Source organism: Aethalodelphis obliquidens, unplaced genomic scaffold, assembly GCF_003676395.1.
Source record: "Aethalodelphis obliquidens isolate GAN/ISIS:26980383/991018 unplaced genomic scaffold, ASM367639v1 scaffold34, whole genome shotgun sequence".
NCBI lineage: Eukaryota > Metazoa > Chordata > Mammalia > Artiodactyla > Delphinidae > Aethalodelphis > Aethalodelphis obliquidens.
The window spans coordinates 2415190-2421840 of NW_020837978.1; positions in this window are offsets into that span (position 1 = coordinate 2415190).

Below are 6651 nucleotides of genomic sequence, written 5' to 3' on the forward strand. Positions count from 1 at the left end.
CGTAGTTCTGGAAACTGACCCCCAAGTAACTTCCCCTTTGCTGCTCCCCTGTACCCCTGGAGGGCCAAAGCCCCAGGCAGCCAGCCGTTCAGATCAAGAGAAGTGAGTCTGGAAGCACTGGGTTAAAAACCTGATTTGATTCAGGTACAATAATCCACAGATACCCAGCAAAGAAAATTCTGCTCTACTGAGGGCTTTCAAGGCCAGAATGGACCCTGGTGCCCACTGCCACCCCCTGCCCTTGGCCTCGTGATGGACTCCTGCCGTGATTGAAGGGGGCGTCCACCCATTATGAGCCAGTTTGTGGATGCAGAGGCCTGGCTGGGGCTGAGCTCAAACCCTGACATCTGGTGGACCGGGGCTGGCAGCTGGTAGGTGGCAGTGGGGATGGAGGTGAGAGGTAATTTGGAGGTGGGATTTCACAACGGCACGAATGGGGGGGTGCAAGGGGGTCAGGGGAGTGTCAAGAACGGTTCCCGAGTTTCTGGATGGAGATCGCTGGGAAAGAGTGGGTTTGGAGAAGGAGGGAGGAGGCTGCTTTGGGCACGTGAAGCCAGAGGAGGACATGTGGGGGGCAGGGGGGCAGCCTGGACAGGCCCGGGGGCCGGGCCGGGAGGCTCCGGCCATCCCGGTGGGGTGGCTCAGAAGATCCCCGCCAGCTCGCCGGCCGAGGGGTCCACATTCATCTGGGGCCTGAGCTGTGTGGCTTTTCAGTCTCACGCCCTCCACGCTGGGACAAGGATTCGTGCCAAAGATCTGTTTCACGACTGCTCACGAAGACATTTCACAACGAACGATGGAGAACGCAGACATATAAGAAGTCTTGGCAGAGCTACGGCCAACCTGAGATCAGATACAATCCGGTGGCAGGAGCCAGGCCTAGGGACAGGGTCTAGCCACACTGCCACCCCCGGACCTGTCTGGGGAGTGCCTGTGGGGTCACTGATCTCTCCAGCAAGAGCCCTGAAGCCAGGGCAAGTCACGGATGCCGTCAGCAGGGGCCGGTGGGGCCTGTCTCTCCTGCTCGACGCTGCTCAGGCCTCTTGTTTACGAGCAAACCTGCACCGCACACGCCAATGCATCGTCCTGAATAATTGATCCAGCACGCATGAATAATTCAGGCTCAGCTGGGACCGCGGCGAAGAAATCCTATAGTCCTTCGACTTTCTCACCCTGTGTGACAAAGCAGGGACAGAGCAGGAACCACCCCCAGGGAGCCGGCCCTGCAGGGACCAGGTGAGGCTGTCCCTGCCCCTGCTGCCTGCCCCCGGCTGAAGGACAGCATTTCCCCCTTCTGTCAAAGGCCAGTCCTGCGGGGGGTGGCCTCTCCTGCTGTGCGGGGCTTCTGGCTTCCTGGATCCCTGTTGCTGCCAAACCTTCTAAGCTCCAGAACATTCCCTCTTTGTGAGGGGAGCAAGATTTTGTAGGGCTTTCATAAGATGGGCATCCTTGGCCTTGGCAAGGGGCGAACCTGCCCTGTGCCAGCATGGTGAGGTCTCACCGTCTCCTTTCCCTCATTGCTCTTGGACAATTTGGGGGAGAACCTGGTCAACCAAAGTGCCCGGTCGCTCAAGGCCAATATCCTTCTGCTCAAGGTCTTTGCACTGCTGTTCCCTCTCCTGGGCTGCTGTTCCCTGCGCCCCCCTCCCTCCAGACCCCCGGGCATGGTACTGGGTGGCTGACCCAACGCATGCAGCTCTGAGGATTTCAATCCACATCTGTCAGGCTCCAAAGCCCAAACACTTTCCTTCAAACTGCAGCAGAAGGAAAGGAGGGGAAGACGGAGGACTTTTGAGGTTGTGACCGCAGCTAATACTGATGGCTTTATATAAAACCAAATTTTAGTGTCCTAAAACTTCCCAGAGCTGTGAGCTGGGGATGAAGCAGAGTGAGGGCTCTCCTAGCCCACTTGCCCCCATCTCATGGGCCCTGAGGCAGAGCCTGGCGCCCCATCACAGCTTTGCTGAGAGCAGTCAGGGTCAGCACTCAACACTCCAATTCAGGGCAGCTTCTGGGTGTCATCCTGACACTAAGCCCCGTCCTTCTCCCGCCCACAGCTGAGCTCTGGAATTTGACCATTAGAGCCCCTTCCCTGGGGTTGAGATTTTGATCCCTGGTAACATTTCCAGTACCCAGGGAAGGGATGCCTCCTTATACTGTCATGAGGCTTCTGTACCTCGGGGTAAGGAAACCTGGTGGCAGGTTTCATGAGGCGAAGGGAAGCTGGGAAGGTTTGATGGGAGACTGACTCTGCCCGTGAGAATGTTTGGGGGGGCCTGGGTGGGGGGGTCACACAGCAGGTGCACCGCCAGATGGAGAGATGACGCAACCAACGTTTACCTGCGTGCGAATTTGCAGTTCTGCACCACCCCAAAGGCCGTGCTTCTGTGGGTCTGAATAGTGATGAACAAAGTTGATTAAATCAAGGCAAAATGCCCTTCACCCTTTTCTCACCTTATTTCTCCCTGTCCTATTCCTCGAGTGTATTCCTCACACGCGTACTGGGCACCTTCCTATGAATTATCCATGAAAACATAAGAAATGCCCACCGGTCAGGCCAGTGATCCGTCCAGCTCACAGCCACCCGCACGGAGCCCGGCGATGCCCCGCGCCTGTTGGTTAAGCTTCCCTCTGAAACCAGCCTCGGACGTGCCAACTGCAAATCGTCCCAACCCTCCTTGTCCCCTTTCAGAACAGAAACTTGTACCTGTGAATATGAACACGCGCAGCCTGCTTCGTCTTTAAGGAAACAGATCGGTTGTTCTAGATCAAATTCTACTATAACTTGGATGTCCTGTACCAGAATCTATCACCTATGGACCATATTATTTTCCAGACATTGCTAAGTGTTTCCCATCCCTTCTTTCATTTAATCCTCATAACAGACTGTGAAGGACTTATGATCTCTCCTGTTTCCCGCTGAGTAAACTGAGGGGCAGAGAGGTCATGTGACTGGCTGAGAGCTACCCATTCAGTGGTGTAGCCGAGATCTGAACCTGCGTCCATCTGGCTCCTAAGACAGCACAGCTACTACAGTCTACACTGCCTAGCGATTTACCACAGCAGCGTTGACCCTCGTCACTAACACACAACTGGAAGAGGAGAATTACCGCCTGAACCATTTCACTCCTCATGTATAATAACAATTATGAACAGTGATTAACAATAGTAATAGCACTTGAACCTACTCCAGGTGGATAATCAGGACAGAGAGTGACAGTAAGAAACCATGAGCGGGCTTGGCTACTTTGTGTATGAGAAGGAAACAGCCAGGCCCCAGAAAGGACAGGTGACCCCCCCCAGCATCAGGCCGCTTGCAGACCTCCCAAGACCAGCATAATCCTGGCCCTGGTCAGAGTCAATTTTTAAAACTGATCACCGAGAAGATACTAAACTAAATGGTGATGTCTAATCAGGCTCCTTAGATGTTTGGAAAAGATTTGTGAAAAGAGAACTTTCTGGAATGTTCTGTCCAATTCACCCCCGAACTGGTTTTTATCTCCCTGTGCAGAGCCAGCCACGCAGGATGGATTATGTGGGCTCTGAGCCGAGTGTTTGGGGGCTGGGGAGACGCAGGTCTGTAAACAGAACCCAGAGGTAATGAGTCCGCTGGTAACCGGAAGCCCTTCACGGTGATGGTGGAGGACGGGCCGTGTGCCTGGGGCCGGGAGCGGCTGGGGCTCCAGCTGTAGGTGGACGACGGGAGCAGGGCCCTGCCAGAGGAAGGCTCCACACAGAAAGGGCGGGATGGGGAAAGGCCTGCCTGCCAGGAGCCTGGGAGCTGCAGCAAGCCCGGACTCAACCCAGGCTCCCCTGTGAGCAAACGTGGCAGGGGCAAAGCCAGAAGCAACGTGGGCACCCCGACGGCAACCCACCTGCCGTGGGGAGGACTCCCCAAAACCCGGCTGCCCCCCACTGAAGAACTGGGATCTTCCGAATCCAAACGTCCCCCTTGCTGCTGGTGACCCAGGAAGCCGAAAGACCCATCCCCAGGGACCCCGACTGTCTTCCTTCGTGCCAAACACAAACCGTCAATTACACTTCCTCATTTTTTTCTTATTTTCTTTCCGGGGAGGGACTGGTTCAAGCGTCCCCCGTGACCACGCTGCACCTGACCATCCAGTGGAGCCAGGTTCCCGGAGAGAGTGAATACTGCCCAGCCTGGGGGTGCTGGGGGGACGGTACTGACCCGTCCAGCCACTGGGGAGACAGAGGCCCTGTGCGGCGTCTTTGTGGGGCTGGGATGATGGGGGTGACCGTGCCATGCCAGGTCTCTGAGCTCATCCGACCAGATCCCAGGGGCCCTGGAGGAACTCCTGGTCCCCACACACTGCTCAGCTCGTGTCTGGAGGCTGAGCCCAGGCCCGGGGAGTCCAACTCTGAAGAAAGCAGCTCTAACTCAAGTCCGAGCTGGGACCAGACTGGATGGCAACCTGCCCTCAGCACAGGAGTGGACTTTGTCCTGTGAGCTGACTGCCGTGTGAAGCCCCCCAGAGACTGAAGCAGTCAAGCCTCCCGTCCAAGAGTCCAAGAGGACCTTCACACTCGTTTGTTTTGTGTGTTTCCACCTGCTGGCTGACGTCTGCTCAGAACCGAGACCGCCCCGCACACACGCCTGTACACGCATCGCCCCTCGTGGTACCTGGGGCGTCGGGGATGCTCGGCGAGTGTCACTTCTCTTCCTTCTCCCCCTCCTTCTTCCCATGCCTGGTCTCTAGGCTTGGGCACTGGTGACACCAGTCCCATTCCAGCAACACTCCTGCCTCAGGGCTGGGAGGTCACGGCAGCTCTGCCTAAACGCTCAGAAGACTAAGGTCGTGGATCTTACTGCAGGCTCCTCTCCCCAAACAGCAGGCTCCCGGGCTGACTCGGTCAAGCCAACTCCACTCATGAAATGAAAGAAAAGAAATACAGTGGGTGGCTGATGTGTCGATCAGACCGTTGTCAATGAGTCAACATTTCAAGTCACTGGAGGAATTTCTAGCCCGTCATCCAGCTGTTACAGTTTCTCAAAGCCCAGTTTTGATGTCGTCTGTTTCCATTAAACACATTTGCAGCTGAAATAGGCAACAATCAAACCCTTTCTGCTGGGTGGGGTGGAACACCAGAGGGATAGCTGGTCATTAAGCTCCCTTAAAGAGAAGGAAAGCAGACTGTTCAGAAAATAAAAATATATTTTCAAAACCACCAAAAGGAGGTGTGTCCTGCGTTCAGCAGCAGCCCTGTCCCTGGGTCTCAAGGGCCCCATCGCTCTAGCCAGACCTACTTCTCTTCAGAAAAAAATGAACTTTAGTGGAAAGAAGCTTGTATTCTAGACCTGAAACTGTGTGACCAGCTGCTCCAAACCCAACCAGGGGCCTGGAGACCATAACTCACCTACCCCCAACCTACACTGCACCTGGCTTTACCACCAAGAGGGACTAGAGTGATCAGCCCAGATTCTTAAAGCAGAGACTCAAGATCAGGCCTTTATGGGATGAAGTGAATTGACTGCAACATGGCCCCAACTTGTCGATACCTCCCTGTGCCCACTGACTTCCCACACTGACTCCGGGCTTAAGCCTCTGGGAAGGAAACAAATGGGACGGAAACAGACTTGAAAAGCACCTGCACTTTGGGGCGTGGCCTCTGTCTGCCCTGGAATGGTGAGTCGCAGTGTGAAAAACCCGAGCTAGCCAACTGGAGGATAGAGGGCAGGGGATGCAGAGATGACGGTCCAGCCCGCCAGGCCCTCCTACACCAGCTCTCCCTCAGTGAGCCCGGCCAGCATCACCAAGCCTGAGCCCCAGTAGCAGAACCACCTGGTTAAGCCCGATGCACACAGCCGACCCTAGAACTGTTCAGTCACTACGTTTGGAGCTTGTGTTAGGCTGCAGAAGCTAAGTGACATAAAGGCCAATTTCCTTCGTGAGAAGAACTACGTACCTTTCACATCTAAAAAAACTCCCACAAATCAACACTCACCTTATTCTACAAATTCATTCTCATTCATGAGGAGTTTTGTGTGTGTTCAGACACATCCTTTGCTTCTTGTTTTCTGAAATAGTTGAAACGACCTCAATTTCTATCAATAGAAGCCACAGCACAGGCACTGGTGGTGGGTATGACTTCTCTGGAAGACAACTTGGCAACATCTTTCAAATGCGGGGACATAACAAATGGGTCTAGAAGATCATGTTTTTCCAGAAAAAAACATTAAAAAAAAAAAAGAAGCCAGAGAACATTCTGATGTGTTTTATAGGAAAACTTCCAAACATCTGAGATCTCGTGGTGCATTGACTGGAAACAGCGAAGCTTCTTGCATGAAAGCTGGGGGGCGGGTCTTGGGGAGCCAAGCTGGGCCGTGAGGGGGTAACACAGCCACCGTGAGCAGATGAGCTCAGGGGGCTGCCATCACTGTGGCCCCAGAGCTGGGGAGAAGTCCCCTGCAGAATGTGGGTAACGAGGAAAACCCAGGAACCAATGACTGGAACTCGGAAGGCGGTTATAGCTGTGATTGATTCTAACCCCGCCAGGCAAGAGGCCCCACCCTGCACAGGCCTGAACTTTACCCCCAAGAGAAGAAGGCAACTGGTCGACCCCATTGGCCGCCTGACAGCCTGTTTGGAAGCAGGCTGAACCCAACTGAGCACAGCTGGAAGCAGAGGGAGA